Source organism: Pinus tabuliformis, chromosome 9 (assembly GCF_031772625.1).
Source record: "Pinus tabuliformis cultivar Carrire ecotype Pingquan chromosome 9, CPIR1, whole genome shotgun sequence".
Lineage (NCBI taxonomy): Eukaryota > Viridiplantae > Streptophyta > Pinopsida > Pinales > Pinaceae > Pinus > Pinus tabuliformis.
Genome location: NC_142307.1, coordinates 1156213222 through 1156234043, shown reverse-complemented (window position 1 = coordinate 1156234043; position 20822 = coordinate 1156213222).

Sequence of the window (20822 nt, the reverse complement as noted above, 5' to 3'; positions counted from 1 at the left end):
TGATACAGAGACTCAATATATATATGGAGAATTTTGTTGAATTTATTCCTTTATGCTTTCGTTTATATGTATTCTCACTTGATCTGGTCTTCTTTAGTAGCTTCTTGATCCAGCATAGATTTGGCCCTTTTTTCCCAAAATCCTGGAACCATTTTCCCTTTTTCATGTTGATTTCTTCATACTTGATTCCACTTTTCTTCTTCTATTGTGTACTTCCTTGATTTTAGGCTATGCAAGTTCTAATACTTTATTTCTATGCTCCTTTTATACTTCCGAATATTGATTTCCAGCCACTTTTTCCATTTTCCTTCTGCAACTATTGTTTACTGCATTTTCCAAAAATGAAGGACTCAACAGTGATATTCTACTTGAATGACTGCTACTCGCTATTAAGATATATTTTATCATCAACTATTTTTTTTGCAACCATTTGTTGTCCAACTCACCTTTCCCATTCAAATTTGTTAAAAATTAATTAAACGAGCAACGAAATACATAAAATATTGCAGAAACGCAAATATAGAAATGCATAAACAAGAGATATGGATTATGTGGTTCACCTAATTTGGGCTATGTCAACGAAGAAACAACCAGTCTTTATTTTTGTATTATCCAAAAAAATTAAGAGATATAACCTACAGAATATCCACTATAATTTCCTCTTCTCTCTCACACAGTCTCCTCTCTTTTTCTCACTTGGAATAAAAATAAATAGTAGCAATACAATTCTCTCATATAAACTAAGGGTTTCCTTCTAGGGAAAAAAATCCTAAATTAACATAACTTCTACCATCATATAATTCACCTAATGAGCGACCCAGATTGACTACAAAATTACGACATTTTACAAGGTCGCTTGGAGGGGTATACAGTCCTCCTAGGGTATACACCCAGCTGAAACAAGACCTCTGAGTCAGGATGATAATTAGGCCCCACACCCAACAAAATTCTCAAACTCTCTCATCCTCACTTTACTACTCCCTCCCTCACTAATCTCCTTTTAATCTAACTCCTTATTGCCTTCTTTTACCATACCTGTGGGTTTACTTCTAGGCACAAAAACCCATTGAACTTTGTCCATATGAAGATATTCTATCTTAGGTTTACATAACTCAAAGATTTGGCCATTAAATTTCTCTATCTAAAATCTTGAACTACTTTCCATAATTATTCACATGAAATTTGGCTTTGAAAAGCTCCCATACAAGAATGGGTTCATCATAGATCCATGATACCCTCACTCTCTTGGAGTGAGCTAAACACTAGCAAAAAAGACAACCTCTTAAGCCAAAAACTTAGCTTTAATGGAAAATGAAGAGTTTGGTAAACTAATGCAAGAGAAGCTATACTAACAAAATAAATTAAAAATAAAACAACAATAGAACATATACACAACATTTATCATAGAAACCTTAAACTAGGAAAACCAACCTATCTAAGAGTTGCACCTCTCTCTAACTTCTTGTATTAACTAAGCTGCAAAAATACAATACAATAGTTGTTATACAACTCCAATTAACCTTCATTTTTTAAATCAGATTAGATTACAACCATAACACCTTTATCAATATTAGATGATAATGGGATGAAACAATAGACTAAAAATGGAAAAAAAAATTGGACGAAAATGAAAATCAATTTTTTTCTTAGGGACCAATTGGTCTCATGTGCTCCAATAAGTCCCCGCCAAGATGTGGTGAAGTATCCTTACAAAGAATAAAATCCTTCCCCATAATAAGACAATTGATGTTATCTTGAATTAGAAAGAACCAATTGAGCTTTAATCTAAGCTTCTAGTCCTTTTGAATTAGGCCGAGTACAATCCAACATGTTGATGAGAGAATTTTTTGCAAGCCTTCATGATCTTAATTCTAAGATGTAATTGAGGAACAACTTCACAATGCAAGTATGATTAAGTTACAATAAATGGAAGCATTAATACAATTTTTTGGAGAATGTAAGTAGAATAGGTCTTCATAATGAATTTTGTAAATCGTGACTTTGTATAAAGAAAACTAATTTTATTTATTCCAGCATGGGCTTCGTGCTCAAGTCTAGGTCAAAGAATCTTCTTCATACTCCTATGGATTGTTAAGCTAAAGAATAATATTTTTTGTGTATTATAGTCCCATTTGGACTCTTTGTAACAAAATAAAATTATTATCTTTGAGTCAAGAAGAGTCATGTTGTCCTCCAAGGCCAAGTCGGCCCTACTAAGGCAACTTTTCGCTCTCTTGGATGACTATATATAGAGGAGACTTCATCCTCGTTTGAACACACATCAAGCAAGTTATATCTATAAAATAAAAAGAAGAAAGGAAGAGCACATGAAAAGGAAGAAGGAGGAACATAAGGAAGAAGAAGAAGATTTGAATTTTTACACTGTTTTACTCACATGTGTGAAGGATCTATGCTTTATGTACAAGTTGCAGCACCAAAGATTGTAGGTCTGAATTGCAGACCTGGGGTAGAGGGATAATACTTTTACTTGAAGAAAAATAGGTGGAGGTTGACCATCTCCGATTTGGTTAACTTTGACTTGATTAAGGAAGGCTTTTGGAGGGCTAACTTGGTGCTTGGAGGAGGTTTGGTCTTAGGGTCTTTGAGGTCTCACTTTGATTTGATTCTATACAAAGAGAATAATTATTTTTTGGTTTAGCCTTTCGATGGGTTTTTCAATGGCTTGAGCCTATATCTTGCGTTCTTTGTGTCATTATGATCTTCATGTATTTTATGTTTTGATAATTGCATGATGAAAAATAAATAATAAAGTAATAGAATTCCACAAATATCATAAGTAATAATCATGTAAAGAGGAATCAATTCTAATCCACAAATAAATTGTTTCTCCATCATCATATCATAGCTAAGGTTAGTAGAAAGAGGCCAAATATCATAGGTTGTTGGAAATCTGGAAAGGAAGAAAGACTACAACACTCTTTTAGTCGCTACTATAGGAAGAATCCAAAGTTTGGCACATGTCTAAATGTGGGTTGGTCTGAGCTTCATACGTAGTCATCCCTCTCTGATTTTAGCACATATAAATTTTTTTTTCTGGGCATAACATGTAATCTGAGTTCCCTCTGAAATGAAGACAAATTGACCACTGCAATTTTATTTTCTACCTATCTGAGATCTTTATGATAGAGATCTGAGAATTCTCTACAACAAGTGATACGAGTCTAATGGATGAGTTCCTTTGAATGACTATTATTCGAGTTCTATTTTGATGAGAATTTATGCAACTTTAATATGAGTTCTAGAAAAGGCATGGTACTAGATACGAAATACATTTTTGTTTATGAACCTTAGATCTGAGCATGTGATCCAAGGTGCTCCAACATGATGGCAATTGATACAAGTAATAATGGTGTGACTGATCCAAGCTTCCTGACATATATGCAAGTTTTAGTGTAAGATTATGAAAGGCACTGTAATGCAATCCTGATCCAAAATTATGAGGCACCTATTCATGATCCGAATTACTTTGATGACTCTTAACTTTGAATAGGTGCATTGCCAAATAGTGAAGGATTGTGAGATCTCTTAACACCGCCTCTAAGAACTGAGAGTAATATGAGTAGTATGATATCCAAGCTACTACAATGCATATATATGATATGAATATATTATGTCAAATAAGTCACAACAGTGATATGATGGCATGCAATATTGGTTTCTATTGTGCAATTTGCAATAGTGTAAGTTGCTATAGACAATATGAGTTCGTTTTGAGCTACTAAACCAAGATCGAATTATTCTCTCTTCCTTGCAAATTTGAGAACCCATCTACAAAGTGAATTTCTTGGAGACATGCAAGTGACAAGACCATGTTCTGGGTATAGCATTGACACGAGTTACTACAGGAATAAGAAACCTTGACATGGCAACTCGACAATGATTTGGGAGCATCAAAGTTGATTGGAATTGAAGAAGAACCAAATATTCAAGGTAAAGTGGCAGAGGTATGTAAATTTTTATGTACATTCAATGTCATCATGAAAAGGGTCTAAATAAATAGTGACAACAACATGAAAGAATTTGATAATATGATAGGTCTTGTAATCTAATGATTTTGTTAGGATTTTGCAGCACGATAGTAATACATGGATGATAACTTTGAATTTTCTAGGTATATGACATATATTAAAGACCTTAAAATTTAGGATTTTGCAATTAACCTTCAAGTGTGTGGTTGTAGAACTTTACAATTTGTAAGTGATAGGTCTGGGAATCTAAGGTTTGTAAATCCTAGAAAAGTATGGAATAAAAGGAGAAACTATAGAGATAGAAACCATAATTGATTTTTTCTGTTGTGAAAGAAAAAGGGACCTAATTCTTAAGCATGGAAGGTACTATGTCATGCAGATATGAAGACCATGTTTGATTAAAATGTTCCGAGTATGTAGTTGAATGTGAAGGTTGGATCATAAGCTATAGAAATGAAATATATTGAGGTTTTGTAGCATGCTTGGATAAGTTTTACATGGTTAAAAATATAGGGTTTGTAATATATGGAACGTTTTTAATATCTAGGGTTCCTAAACCCTAGATGAGACTTGGATTCAAAAACCATAGAAAAGGAAACCCTATCTAATTGTTCCCTCTAAGAAATCCCTTGTTCTTGGGAAATGGTATATAGGGTTTGTAGGATGAGTATTCTTTGACATCTCAAAACCCTAGTATAAAATTTTTTGAGAGAAAAGCTCTAAGGTATGTATTAAACCCTATAAAAATTGCATTAAGATAAAAACTTAAGGCTTGAAGACAAAACCGTAGAAATGGGTGTTTTCGCCAAAAGTTAAAAGTCCTAATAAGGGTCAGGTCAAGGAGTATCTAGGGTCTGTAACTAGAACCCTAGAAATAAACTTTTGAGAAATCATGGAAACCCTAGATTGAAAATATTGACATCATGCTCTTGTATATTTCTCTTTGTCGTACTTGCTAATGAGAATTGCAATCATGTAATAAAAGTTTTCAAAATTATGGAAGCAAGATGAGAAAGAACATAGAACAAAGTAAACAAAGACGTGTGCATGATTATAGTTCCTTGATAATGATGAGCATGATGTTAATCAAGGTTGTCATTGATGTCAATATGGCATTGGCCAAGATGGAAAATATTCTTGAGATGCCTGGTTCTAGATGATGATGTCATGACTCTTGTTTGACAAGGATGCCATCAATTAATATGTCAAGCCACTAATGAAGAAGTCTTAAGAAGTTTCAAGTGCCAAATGTCAATCATGTGCCTTATTTGATGATCTAGACCTTAACCCTTGATGACATATGATGGACTACACTTGATGAAAGACCACACTTGATGATGGCACTTGGTGAGGTCTTGATAACATGGATGGAAGACTAGCTGATGATGTGGAAGATCTCATTTGATGGTTGGAAGACTACCTTGGAACTTTCTTAATGATGTTTCCTATAACATATCACTGCACCATTATAGGATGACACAAGACGATACACTCATTGATGGATACTATCATGATGACATGGATGTACTACATGATCCTATGATAATGAAGAAGCCAAAAAATGGAGAATCCATATTGTCCCAAACATTCCTTGTGTTGTCCCAAACTTTTTATGCATAAAATTTAAGGATAGCCACGCAAAAAAATTACCTTTTCCACCTCAGAGGCATATTTTCTCAATGGGACCTAGACCATATTAAAGAGGATTTTTTCATCTTTCTAATGAGCCCTTACTTGCTCTAAAACACCCAACGGTTGTTGAGAAAATTAATTGTTAAGTTGAGAAATATATATTTTATTGCAAGTCGACCTGCACTCACTCATGCAAGTTGGTCGCTCAATCAAGGGACGCATCCCTTCATTTGGAAGATGAAAAAAATATAGATACAAGCCTGAGCTCATTCATTTCATCCAATTTTTCAGTGAATAAATCTCAGAAGAAAAAAAGGGCTCGCACTTGAAGCGAAGATAAGGAAGAAAACAGAGGATCTGAATCTGAAGAAGAGAAAATTATTTCAGTGATGATTTGTGGATAAAATAATTCATGGGTCTAACCTATGCTATACAAATTCTATGGCGATATGCTTCTACAATATAAGTTTTGTATCTCTGTAATGTGATTCCTACGATGACATTGTTCTATGATGCAAGTTTTGTACCTCCGTAACGTGAGCACTGCAATGACACACCTTTGTGATGTGATTTATGTGGTGCAATTTCAGTAACAATAATACAATAATATATATATCTATTTGTGGTGATGAGAGCATGATGCAAGTTTCAGAAGGCTAGATTTATGACTGATTGAAGGAATCTCTCATGGACTAAATAGTGCAGAAGTTTGTTTTGAGAACAAGTTTTGTAGGCACCCTTTTTTTGAGCATATTTGTGGGACCATTTGTGAGCACCTTGTAGCAATAAATTGGGCATAGTTTGGACAAGTTTTTGAGGTAGCCTCTTGAGCATTCTATAAGCATCTTTGGAGCAGTCAAGTGACACCTTTGATAGTAGTCTTCAAGCCAAAGTTTTAGGAGCAGTCTTCAAGTTTTTGTTTGGAGCATCCTGAAGACATTAAAGCAGATTTTGTAACCTCCTTGAAGCTGATTTCTAGGACAATCATTTTTTAGTGTTCTTAGAGCATACTTCTTGAAGACGTTCCTGTGTATAACTTGGAGTATAATTTAAGCAATATTTGAAGTATAGTTGGAGTCATTTTATAACCATTGAATCGTTACTCTTGAAGACATTTGTGAATAGTCTGTTGAGCTCCCTTGAAGCAAGACTTTTATGAGGTGACTATGGGGACTTTGTAAAGGATATTTTGGAGGGTAGATCTATTAAAGAATCTTTTGGAGTAGGCTTAGTACAGCCTATTGAAGACATCTTGTTGATAAGATTTAGTTGATCTTGGAAACATATTATTGGAGACCATGATGCATTGTTGAAGTCCTCATGAGATAACCTTGAGGTTTTTGTTTGGGTACCATGAAGAGTTGTGGAGACACCTTCTAAGAAGACAAGGTTGTCATTGATGAAGTGATTTGAAGAAGGCATTGCTAAAGAGATTAACCAGGCCCGTTGAAGAAGACATTGGGAGTAGTGAAGTATAACCAAACACATCTTGATGAAGTAAAGCTAAGGGTTGGAGCCCTACATATATTGCACTTGATTTATTGAAGAAATTAATAAAAGAATGTATTCTTATTGTTGTTCATTGTGTGTTATAAATATAAATGATCTAATTAGTAAAATTAAAAATTGAAAAGGAATGTTGATTCACCCCCCTCTCAGTATTTCCAACAATTGGAATCGGATCGAGTACCTTCTCACAAGCCTAACAGCTTGAAGGTTGGTCCTTAGAACATAAATGGTGAAGCCAAGGAAGAAAGCCTCCAATCCTCCTAAAGATGTCTCTTCCTCATTCGTGAAAACCAAAGACTATCAAATTGGGAAGGTTCCACCGTTCAATGGGAACCTTGATGTATGGAAGGTATGTATGAGAAATTTCTTAATGGCTCACGGCGTTGGAGTATGGGAATCAGTGATTACTGATAGAACGATGGATGACGAATCCAAGGAGTACAATACAAGACCAATGAAGACAATTTTAAATGGGCTACCAAATTCTATAAGGCCAATTTGGAAAAATGTTCATTAGAAAAATATATATGGGACAAACTTCATAACCTTCACTCAAAAGGAGCATTGACCATGACCTATAGTCAAGAAGATGATGGAAAGCAAGAAGGAAATCTAGAACACATCAAGGAAGTTGGAAATAAGAATGATGACATCAAAGCCAAAGAAGAGCTAGAATAAGTAGAAAGCAAAGAAGGCATTGAATAAGATCTCCTGACTAAACTTGTTGGGTGTGGAGCCTGATTATCTTCTATATTCAAAGGTATTACTGAATTGGACCCCAGTTTGTAATGGGGTGGCAAAACGGCTCGTAAAATATTCACTGTAGGGGGGGTCTTGGGGGGGCAGCTGCGACCTTTGGGAGCCCCCCCTGGCAGGGGGATCAGGGCAGCACCCCCGAAGCTAAGAATAGATGTAAAATTGCCTTGTATAATGTTGTAATTTCATAGTCAATCTGGGTCGTTCATTAGGCGGAGATCTGATGGTAGAAGTTATGTTTAATTTAGGGTTTTTTCCCTAGAAGGCAACCCCTCGCTATATATGAGGGAATTGTATTGCGTCTATATATATCTATATTTTGAGGAGATTGAGAGCGAAGAGGGAATTACAACAGATCTACTATAGGTTATATCTCTTCAGTTTCCTAGATAATATAAAAAGAAGGACTAGATTTTTCCCCATGGACGTAGCCCAAACTGGGTGAACCACGTATATCTGTGTCTCTCTTGTTTTATATGTTTTCTTTGTTTATATTTCTGCAATATTTTATGTGTTCCATTGCTCTGCAATATATAATTCTCTAACAACTAGTATTAGAGATTAAGGTCTTTTTGGCTGATAAACTCACAAGAGAGAAGGCTTCCTTGTTCGAGTGGGAGCAATGGCGGAAGATGGCAGGTTTAGGGTCGAAAATTTTAACGACCAAAACTACCAGCTATGGAAGATGTAGATGGAAGATTATTTGTACCAGAGAGATCTGTACCAACCATTGAGCAGAAAGACAAAGAAGTCGATGAGTATGATAGACACAGAATGGGATATTCTCGATAGAAAGGCACTTGGAACAATATGGCTATGCCTAGCAGCATCGATAGTGTTTAATATTTCAAAGGAAACGACAACAGAGGGTTTAATGTCGACATTGGCCAAACTATATGAAAAACCTTCGGCCTCAAATAAGTTATTTCTTATGAAGCATTTATTTAATATGAATATGTCAGAAGGTGGATCTTTTGCTAATCATTTAAATGAATTTAATACATTTACCAGTCAGTTAAGTTTTGTAGGGGTAAATTGACAATGAAGTTAGATCTCTATTATTTTCTGTGCTCATTGCCAAAAAGTTGGAATGGTTTAGTTATGGCCATTAGTAAAACTGTCTCTGGATCTAGTACTTTAAGGTTTGATGATGTTGTCAGTGCAATCCTTAGTGAGGAAATGTGATGGAAAAGCTCCAGTGAGACATCAAGTAATGCTTTGACTACAGAGGCTAGGGGAAGAAAAATGGAAAGAGGAAAGAGCCCTGGATATCGCAGTAAGTCAAGAAAAGGTAGATCCAAGTCCAGGTCGGGGATAGTGTGTTGGAAATGCGGGAAGAAAGAACATGATCTGGATTTGAATAGGAACACAACAAATTATAGAGATAACCATAAACACAAATATGCAGCGGAAATAATACTTCATTTCATTAATGTAAAATACTGAGATATGCTTACAAACAAAAGATGGAAATAAATAGCTAGGGCGATGGTAGCTTATCTCTGAGAAGAGATATGGTGGCTACATGCCTTTGAACTATGTTACAATGAGGCTTGAAGGCCTATTTATTGTTGAGAAATAATGGAAAGCCCTTCACATCCCGAAACCTAACCCTAGAAGATGAAACGCCAAATTATGGGCCCCGTTTGGGTAAATTGGTACATCAATTTCCCGGGGTCGTAACTTTGGCATACGATCTCCGTTTGATGCGTACAATACCTCGTTAGAAAGATATATCCGAACACTACAACTTTGGAAAGGGAAACATTCATCCATGGACCCATTTTTCCCCTAGATTTCCCAAGAAACATCGTTTAGGGCCTCAATACGGCTCGAGAAGTTTAGGACCTGAAAAATTGCAAAAAATAGTAAACTGTGCTACAATTTAGGAAACTGAAAAAACTGAAAGAGACAGCTGTGGGGGTCCAAATGGGATAGGTGGGTGGCCACCAACATCCATCTGGATCATTCCTCCCCCCTTAGGAAGTAATGTTCCCCATTGCGTTGAGTTCCTCCTTGACATGAGGAAGCTTTTGCTGAGCTGTGTATCTGGTGAGCTGTTCTGCAATCTTTGATGTGTCCAAAAATGGTGGGAAGCATGGTCGATGATGGTCCACATTGAACACTCGATGCAAGTAAAGGAATGGAGGAATTTTGTGCTTCAAATCATTGTTGCCCGTAGCCTTGGTACTGGTGTAAGGACCATCTCGGAGTGGTCTGAGTTTTTGATGGATTCTGGTAAGGCATTCTCTCTACAGATGTAACCAAACGTTGTCGTCCACCTGAAACTTGTGTGGTACCCCTGTGGGTGAGGAGAAGTTTTTCCTATGTTCTGACATGACCATATCCCTTTGCTGCTATTGCTGCGTGGAGGAACCCTTTGCGAGGGTCATGGATGTAGCAATGATCTTCCCCTTACTTTGGGAGCGAACCAGACATAAAATGAATTTCCTAGTCTGGGAGATGAGCTTTCTGCCTTTCTTGGCAATGATCAAAGAGGTGGGAGTAGGTGGGGCTATCTCCGGTATCCTGTATAATGAATTATCCAAAGAAATAATGACAGCGTGAGGCCTTGAATCATACACAACATGTTGCCTCCACAAGTATGTCTAGCCTAATAGTACATCACAAACATCTAGAGGTGTAACATCACACAATACCTCGTTTGTGAAGGGCTTGATGTTGTAGGGAAGGCGGCACTGCTGTCGAACTTTGAGATCTCATCCTTTGTGAAGCCACCCGCTACTATATGACTGCGGGTGTGGTGTCATCGGTAGGCCCAACCGCTTCATGACCTCTACTGAAACAAGGTTCTTTTGGCTGCCACTATTGACAATGAATTGCAGCGGCGAACCCTTCACCCACATCTGTGAGTGGAAAATATGCTCCCCCTCCTCTGGGTCTTTAGGCTCATTCTTCTAGATCTTGGTGGTGGAAAAAGTGAATTTGGGCTCCGCATCAATGATCTGCTTCCCTTTGCCATTCCCCTTGTCAGGTTCTGGCTCAGGGTCGGAAAATGCATCTGATTTGGAAGCCTTCAACTCGGCCACCAGCGACAGCTTGGTTCGACACTCACTTGTGTTATGAGTGGGACTCTTGTGGAACTCACACCACTTTCCTCTGTCCTTCTTTGGCTTTGTGGTGTTGTTCTTTTCTCGCGGCTTCGACGGGTTGTCTTGGGTCACCTCACCTTGGCTTTGTCCTTTGGGCTTTAGATTTGCAGATCCAAAGTCTCGCTTTTTCTGTTTGAACTTTTGCTCGATTTTGATAGCGTATCAGTATGCCGTACTGAGCGAGGAGATGTTCAGGAACTCCATCTCTTCCTTAATGTATCTGTGTAAGAAGTCGCGGTATTTGAGTAGCAAATGTAGCTTAGAGTCCTTGATACTCAACTGTGTGTGAAGGGTATGAAAAATGTTTGTGAACTCCGGCACATCATGGTCCTGCCCCTTCCACAATGTGGTCCATCTGATGTATTTGTCCTCATATCTTTTGACAGGGTAGTACTTCTCCTTGACGGCATCCTGCAATGAATCCCAAGTGGTTGCGGCTGAAAGTAGTGAGCCCATATTTTCATCCTTCTACTCGTAGTAGGTTTCCCACTAGTCCTTGATGTGGGGGGCTGCTTTGAGAAGAGTGAAAACAATCTTTTCCCAACTCGAAAATTCATGAACAGAAAAATACCCATCTAGCAGATTTAACCATTTATCTATAGCATCCGCGTCTATTTGACCCTCAAATATGGGGATTCCAAAATTAACTTGTACCTTAAACGGTGTGGTGTTTCCAGAGTAGCTGTTGGATGCCGATGCATCGCCTCTGGGTAGCCACTGAAGGACTTGGGCAAAGTTGTCCATCATCACGCTCCGTTGTCACTCGAGGGCTTCTTCGAGCAAGATTTTGATAGGATCTCCTGCCACCTCATCTTTATTCTCATCTGCCATGGGAGGCCTTCGGGATTTGCGAGGCTGGTCTTGCAAAGGTTCGACCAGTTCAAGCCCTAACTCCTTATATCCCGACCTCATTGGGGACATGCAAAGAAAAATAGAGACAAAAGAAAACTGCTCTGATACCACTTATCTAGATTTAAACAGGAATACAAAAAATTATAGAGATAACCATAAACACAAATATGCAGCGGAAATAATAGTTCATTTCATTAATGTAAAATACTGAGATATGCTTACAAACAGAAGATGGGAATAAACAACTAGGGCGATGGTAGCTTATCTTTGAGAAGAGATGTGGTGGCTACATGCCTCTGAACTGTGTTATAATGAGGCTTGAAGGCCTATTTATTATTTAGAAACAATGGAAAACCCTTCACATCCTGAAACCTAACCCTAGAAGATGAAACGCCAAATTGTGGGCCCTGTTTGGGTAAATTGGTATATCAATTTCCTGGGGTCATAACTTTTGCATACAATCTCCGTTTGACACATACAATAGCTCGTTAGAAATATCTATTCGAGCACTACAACTTTGGGACTAGAAACATGGGTTGTTTTCCCCAGATTTCCCAAAAAACATCATTTAGGGCCTCAAAACGGCTCCGGAAGTTTAGGACCCGAAAAACTGCTAAAAATAGTAAACTGTGCTACAATTTAGGAAACTGAAAAAACTAAAAGTGACAGCTATGGGGGTCCAAATGGGATAGGTGGGTGGCCACCAACATCCACCTGGATTAGGACACCTGAAGAAAGACTGCAAGTCTTGAAAGGGAAAAGAAGGAGACGCGCAGTAATAAACTAATCATGAAGCGAATGTAACAGGTGATGTGTTGCAAGATACCTTGATTCTTTCATCAGAAAATATTATTGATGATTGGGTGGTAGACTCAGGGGCCTCATTCCATGCCACACCTGATAGGAAACATTTTTATGATTCTGTTCAAGGAGACTTTGGACAGGTTTGATTGGGTGATGATAAACCCTGTAAAATCATTGGAATGGATACAATTTTCATAAAACAACAAAAAGGAAATCAGTGGCTATTGAAGGAGGTAAGGCATGTTCCAGATCTGAAGAAAATTTTGATTTCAATAGGGTAGTTGGGAGGTGAAGGTTGCATAACTGCTTTAACAGACAAAACCTCGAAGGTCACTAAAGGATCCCCGATAATAGCGAAAGGAGGAAAGGTTGGTACATTGTATTTATGCAATGGTATCTCTAATTCTGTTAATGCTTTAACCTCTACAGGACAAGATATGGCATTGTGGCATCATAGGCTCAGGCACATGAGTGAGAAGGGGATGCAGATTCTTCACTCAATAAATATGTTTCCAGGTTTGAAGCATGTTGATTTAAAATTCTGTGAGAATTGTGTTTATGGAAAACATAAGAGAGTCAGATTCCTTAGAGTTGGGAAAGAAAAGAAGAGCGAAAAATTAGAGCTTGTGCATAAAGATGTATGGGGACCTTCTCAGGTATCATATCTTGGTGGCTCTCATTATTATGTTACTTTTATTGATGATGCAACCAAAAAAACATGGATTTATTGTATTCGAAATAAATCTGATGTATTTGATACTTTCAAGAAATGGAAAGCTTTGGTTGAAAATGAGACAAGAAAAAGGTTGAAGTGTCTCAAATCAGACAATGGAGGTGAATATTGCAGCAAAGAGTTTGATAGGTACTATTCAAAGAATGGAATTCGTAAAGAGAAGATAGTTCCAAGAACACCACAAGAAAATGGTGTGTCAGAAAGGATGAATAGGACAATCATGGAGCGTGCAAGGTGCACGAGATTGCATGCAGGGTTGCCTTTACATTTTTGGATAGATGTTGTAGATACTATTGTTTATCTAATAAACAGAGGACCTTCAAGTTCCTTGGGTGGTGGTATTCCATAGGAGGCATGGATAGGTAAAAAGGTGAACTACTCCTTTTTAAAGACTTTTGGTTGTGAAGCCTTTGTCTGCATTAATAAAGAAAATAGAACAAAGCTTGACGCAAAATCAAATAAACGCACCTTTATTCGATATGGTGTTATGGATTTTGGTTATCGCTTTTATGATTATGAAAAACACAAAATCGTTAGGAGAAGAGATGTCATATTCAATGAAAAGGTTTTATATAAGGAACAACTGCAAGAAAAGAAATAGGAAAAAGAAAACATAGAATACACAGCGCTTGACGAGATCACAGAAAAAGTGATGGTGCCTGAAAATCATAATGATCAACAACCACAAAAGCAACAAGCACCTCAAACACATGAAAATGGTGTTAGAAGATCTACTAAGATAAGTAGGCCTCCTGAATGGTGCTCTCCTTCATTATATTATGTATTGTTGACTGATTCTGGTGAACCAGAATGTTATGAAGAAGCAGTGCAGGTAGAAACTAGGAAGAAGTGGGAGCAATCCATGAAAGAAGAGATGGACTCCTTAGCACATAACCAGACTTGGGACTTAGTCAGGTTTCCTACAGGTAAAACAACATTGCAGAATAAATGGGTTTACAAGTTGAAGGAAGAAGATGGAGGTAGAAAAAGGTATAAAGCTAGACTTGTGGTGAAAGGGTTTGCACAGAAAAAGGGTATAGACTTTGATGAGATATTTTCTCCTATTGTTAAAATGACTTCAATCAAAACTATTTTAAGTCTAGTAGCAGCTGAAGATTTACATCTTGAGAAGTTAGATGTAAAGACAACCTTTCTCCATGGGGTTTTGGAGGAAAAGATATATACGCAATAGCCACAAGGATATGAGGTAAAAGGTAAGAAGAAACTAGTGTGTAGGTTGAAGAAGAGCTTGTATGGCTTAAAATAGGCTCCAAGGTAGTGGTATCTAAAATTTGATAGGTTTATGTTTGAACAAGGTTATACTAGATGTCACTCTGATCATTGTGTTTATCTCAAAAGGAAAAATGATGACAGCTATATTATATTGTTATTGTATGTAGATGACATGCTTGTTGCAAGTTCTAACATGCAGGAAACAAACACGCTCAAAAGAAAATTGGCAAACTCATTTGCAATGAAGGATTTGCATGCTACAAAACAAATTCTTGGTATGAGAATAACTAGAGACAAGAAGAATCACAATTTAACATTGTCTCAAAGTGAATACATAGAAAAGATGTTGAAAAGGTTTAATATGCAAAATGCAAAACGAGTTAGTATACCTTTGGCTAGCCATTTCAAATTAAGTAAGGAGGAGTGTCCCAAGACTCAGGAAGAAATGGATCATATGTCTAAAGTTCCATATGCATTAGCAGTTGGAAGCTTAATGTATGCAATGGTATGCACAAGGCCTGATATTGCACATGCAGTGGGAGTTGTAAGTAGGTACATGAACAATCCAGGAAAAGAACATTGGATGGTGATGAAGTGGATTCTCAGGTATTTGAGAGGTACCACAAATCAATAATTATGCTTTAGTGGTTCAAACATTGCTCTACAGGGATATGTTGATGCAAATATGGTGGGTGATAGAGATAACAGGAGGAGCACAACAGGGTATGTGTTTACTGTATGTGGAATAGCTATCAGCTGCGTCTCAAAACTGCAAAGTGTTGTTGCACTCTCAACAACAGAAGCAAAGTATGTTGCTGCTATAGAGGCTAGTCAAGAAATGATTTGGTTACAAAGGTTTTTGGATTAATTAGGTAAGAAGAAGAAGTTGAGCAAGTTATACAGTGACAGCCAGAGTGCCATACATCTTGCAATGAACTCTACATTTCATTCCAAGACTGAACATAGACAGCTCAAGTACCATTTCATACGGTCAGCATTGGAAGATGGACAGTTGAAGCTGGAAAAGGTACACACTAGCCAGAATCTTGCAGATATGTTAACAAAAGTTGTAACCAGGGAGAAACTGAGAATTTTCTCAGTTTCAATTGGTCTTCAAGTATGATGAAGAAGATGAGAAATAGCTAGGTCTAAAGTGGAGTCATTTTCCAGCAAATGAAGCAGTGGTGTAGTTGCTATAATCAGTCTCCAAGTGGGAGATTTTTGGTTGTGGAGCCTGATTATCTTCTGTATTCAAAGTTATTGCTACATTGGACCCCATTTGTAATGGGGTGGCAATGCCACCCGTAAAATATTCACTACAGGGGGATCCAGGGAGGGGCAGTTGCGACCTTTGGGAGCCCCCCCTTACGGGGGGATCGGGGGCAGTGCCCCCGAAACTAAGAATAGATGTAAAATTTCCTTGTAAAATGTTGTAATTTCGTAGTCAATCTAGGTCGTTCATTAGGCGGAGATCTTATAGTAGAAGTTATCTTTAATTTAGGGTTTTTTTCCCTAGAAGGACACCCCTCGCTATATATGAGGGAATTGTATTGCATCTATATATATCTGTATTCTAAGGAGATTGAGAGCGAAGATGGAATTATAGCAGATCTGCTATAGGTTGTATCTCTTCAGTTTGCTAGATAATATAAAAATAAGGACTGGTTGTTTCTCCGTGGACATAGCCCAAACTGGGTGAATCACGTATATTTGTGTCTCTCTTGTTTTATGCATTTTCTGTGTTTATATTTCTACAATATTTTATGTGTTCCATTGCTCTGTAATATATAATTCTCTAACAAAACTTATAGTTTCCATGGAAGAGATTAACTGTTTGAAAAAGGAAAATTAAGTGAAGAAGAAAGCACAAGATGGTGACCGGGAAAAGACAAGGAAGGAAGTTGACCTTTTAAATCTTCAAGTACAAGAAAGAGATGAGGAGCTCACCAAACTTAATGAGGAATTCCATCAAAACAAAAGAAAACATCATGAAGAAGTCATATCCATGAAAAATAAATTGGATAAGGCAAATAAAAGGGAAGAAACTTTGTCAAGCCATCTTGAACAAAGACTCAATAGATTGAACAAACTTGAAGCAGAGATTGGTTAATATAAGGAAGAAGTATCCTCCCTTAGATCTCAACTAAAAGAAGCAAGGAAACAAGCACAAGGATTTGAGAAGGTGATGGAAGCTTTGGCATTCGTAGAAGGAAAAGTTGATTGAGCAAAAAGGAATGAAAACACCATGATATACCAGCTAGAAGAAAAATATGATGACATCCCCAAGTTAAGATTAGAAATCACTTCTCTTAAGGCTCAATCATGTGAAGCAACCAAGATGAAGGAATAAATGGGGATCATTCTATCAACGAAGGATGAAGAATGCAAGAAAATGAAGGAAGAAATTGTCTTTATTAAAAGGGAAGTTGACTTACTGAATAAGAACTTGAAAAGTCCTTAAACCCTATATGACATCCTAAGTCATCAAATATCTCCCCTTGATAAATTAGGTATTGGATATGCAGGTGAATCCTCAAGCAAGAATGATAATGCTTCAAACATCAAGGATGTGAGGAAGCTTAGAAGAAATGTTGATGCTCCCAGTTGCAGCAAAGGCAAGGAGAAGAATCAAGATAACATTAGAAGAAAACCTACTCCAAGGAGACTTGTAGATGGTGTCAAGAATACAAAAGGAAATATATATCATGAAAGAATCTAAAGGAAAAAATACTTTAGAATTACATCAAGGAAATCTTCATCTCCCAAGTATAAAAGTATATTTCTTGGTTATCGCTATTCTTGTACAAACTTTGGGCACATGGAAAAAGATTGTAGAGCATATCATAAAGAAAAATATAATGGTCACCGTCAATCTCTTAGAAGCAATTTTTCAAGAAGAAGTCATTATTTCTTATTCATGAACAAGATGGAGTGCTTCAATTGCCATAGCATTTGACATATGGCAGTTGACTGTAACTTGACTTGGGTCCCTCAACAAGCTAAAACTATGTCAACCAAGCCAGAGAAGGAAGTTACGCAAATATGGAGAAGGAAGCAAATTGGATCTTGAAGTCCCTTGATCACTCCAGCCAACAATACATGTTGTTGATTTGATGAAATCATCCTTGATGTTCCAAGTATTTGATGTTGAGACTCTGCCAAAAAGGAGACCATGCATATAGTTAGGGGGATTTTGTGATTCTTGATCATTCTTGGAGAAGCTATCCCTAAATGGGCCCTATGAAATCCTTGATGAGTCATATATGGACAACCATCCTTCGATAGATTAACTCTTGGGAACAAATCCATTGAAGAATATGATCCCTTTCTCATCCGGTGGACTATTGTTGAGGATCTCTTATTTTTTATCACTAAGAAAGTAAGCTTTCTTGAGGTAGAGGAGTTTATGCAGGCAAGGGGAGTTGGTTCATCCATGAAGAAATGCAACTTGGACCATATTGCCAGATGAAAGAGCACCATGATAGGGGCAGTAATATACCTATGAAGAACTACTATTGATGAAGAAAATATGATGAAAATAAGCAGCTTGACAGGTGGAACACTGGGGCACCCCATTTGCCATTGATGTCAAAGGGGGAGAGAATGTTGGAAGGGAAAGAATATTGCCATCAATGATAAAGGAGAAGATTGTTAATCAAGGTTGTCATTGATGTCAATATGGCATTGGCCGAGATGGAAAATACTCTTGAGATGCCTGGTTCCAGATGATGAGGTCACGACTCTTGTTTGATAGGGATGGCATCAATTAATATGTCAAGCCACTAATGAAGAAGTCTTAAGAAGTGCCAAGTGCCAAATGCCAATTGTGTGCCTTATTTGATGATCTATACCTTAACCCTTGATGAGATATGGACGACTACACTTGATGAAAGACCACACTTGATGATGGCAACTTGATGAGGTCTTGATAACATGCTTGGAAGACTAGATGATGATGTGGGAGATCTCATTTGATGGATGGAAGACTACCTTGGAGCTTTCCTAATGATGTTGCCTATGACATAGCACTACACCATTATATGATGACACGAGATGATACACTCATTGTTAGATACTATCATGATGACATGGATATCCTACATGATCCTATGATAATGAAGAAGCCAAACAATGGAGAAGCCATATTGTCCCAAACATTCCTCATGCTATCCTAAACTTTTTATGCATAAAATTTAAGGACAGTGACACAGAAAAATTATTTTTTCCACCTTAGAGGCTTCTTTTCTCCATGAGACCTATACCATTGTAAATAGGATATTTTCTTCTTTCTAATGAGTCCTTACTTGCCCCGAAATGCCCAGTGGTTGCTGAGAAAATGAATTTTTTAAGTTGAGAAATATATATTTTATTGCAAGCCAACCTACACTCACTCATGCAAGTCGGCCTCTTAGTCAAGGGATGTGTCCCTTCATTTGGAAGATGAAACAACTATAAATACAAGCCTAAGATCATTCATTTCATCCAATTTTTTGGTGAATAAAAAAAAAAAAAAAAGGGCTCAGACTTGAAGCGAAGATAAGGAAGAAAAATAGAGGATCTAAATCTGAAGAAGAGAAAATAATTTTGGTGATGATTTGTGGATAAAATAATTCAGGTGTCTAACCTCTGCTATACGAATTCTGTGGTGATATGCTTCTACAATATAATTTTTGTATCTCTATAATGTGAGTCCTGTGATGACACAGTTCTGTGATGCAAGTTTTGTACCTCTGTAATGTGAGTTCTGCAGTGACACACCTTTGTGATGTGATTTCTGTGGTGCAAGTTCAGTAACAGTAATACAATAATATATATATCTATCTGTGGTGATGAGACTATGATGCAAGTTTCAGAAGGCAAAATTTATGACCAATTGAAGGAATCTCTCATGGACTAAATAGTGCATAAGTTTGTTTTGAGAACAAGTTTTGTAGGCACCCTTTTTTTGAGCATATTTGTGGGACCATTTGTGAGCACCTTGTAGCAATAAATTGGTGTTTTAGAGAATTTGGTATCTACGAATAAATACTAATTCCCTAGATAAGTAGTTGTATCTAGAAAAACATTTTAAAGTGTTTTAGACTTTTCCTATAAGAAATAGATAAGATGAGAAGATAGAATACTTACTTGTAGTTCTGCTTTGCTCTCGTCTCCCTTGTATCAATCTCGCCGCTCCTTCCCATACTTAATCCTCTTGAGAAGTAACCTATAAAAACAATAGAAGACAAAGAACTGATCAAATCATACGATCTATTGAATATAAGTGAAAGGAATCAGATACAATTCACACACATAAGCATTATGAAACAATACAAACATATGGGAAAAAGGTTCAAACACTGTATTAGATAGAAGAAGGAATTACAACCATTGGTGTCTGATTTAAAGCCATTCCTTTAACTTGGATCCCATCCACATCACATCAAAAGCATGACAAACTCGTAGCATCACAATACTTGCTTCAAAGCAAAATCTCATAGTAGCATTATCTCCTTACAATTCAACATAATCTAGCCCCTGATCACTTAGATGAGTGGTCAATTTATAGGAATATGAAGGAGGTTTTGTCATTAACGGTGGCATTGAGTGGCATTCCATACATAGAATTGGTTCATGGATGTTATAGACATTTTTGTGCCTAACAGCATGAAGCATGAAATGTCAATAATCTAAGGGATCCAAAGTCCCTAAGCATGTTGTTCCTACCCCTAGAGGAACAAGGTCAGCAAACCACAGCACTAAAAATCAGTTCTCCACCTGAAAACACTCAAAAACAAGCTATTTCTGGATCATGTCAGCTGCTCCACTGAGCATCTGCGCTGAATGTCAACTGCTCCACTCTGTACCTGCGCTGAATGTCAAAAGCAATGAATGCTACCTGCGCTGGGCGAGATTGGCCAAGTGGCACAGTCATTCTGCAAGGTGTCAAATGCCCAGGAAGCTTCCAAAATGACACTTGGATCAGGGAATTCGCCTTGTGATGAGTAAGAGGATCTAGATCTCCAAGTGGAAGCAAGAAACTCCAAGTGGACTCAAGAACTGAAGAATAACTGAAGTGGGAGAGGACACTAGTCAGCTTCATGCCAGCCTCAAGCTGACTCATCCTTTCTCCAAAACTCCTATATATAGAGCTCTCTCATGAGGTCTAGGGGAGGCTGGAATCTTGTGTATGTAAGGAAGTGCTGTTGGTTTGAGTATAGA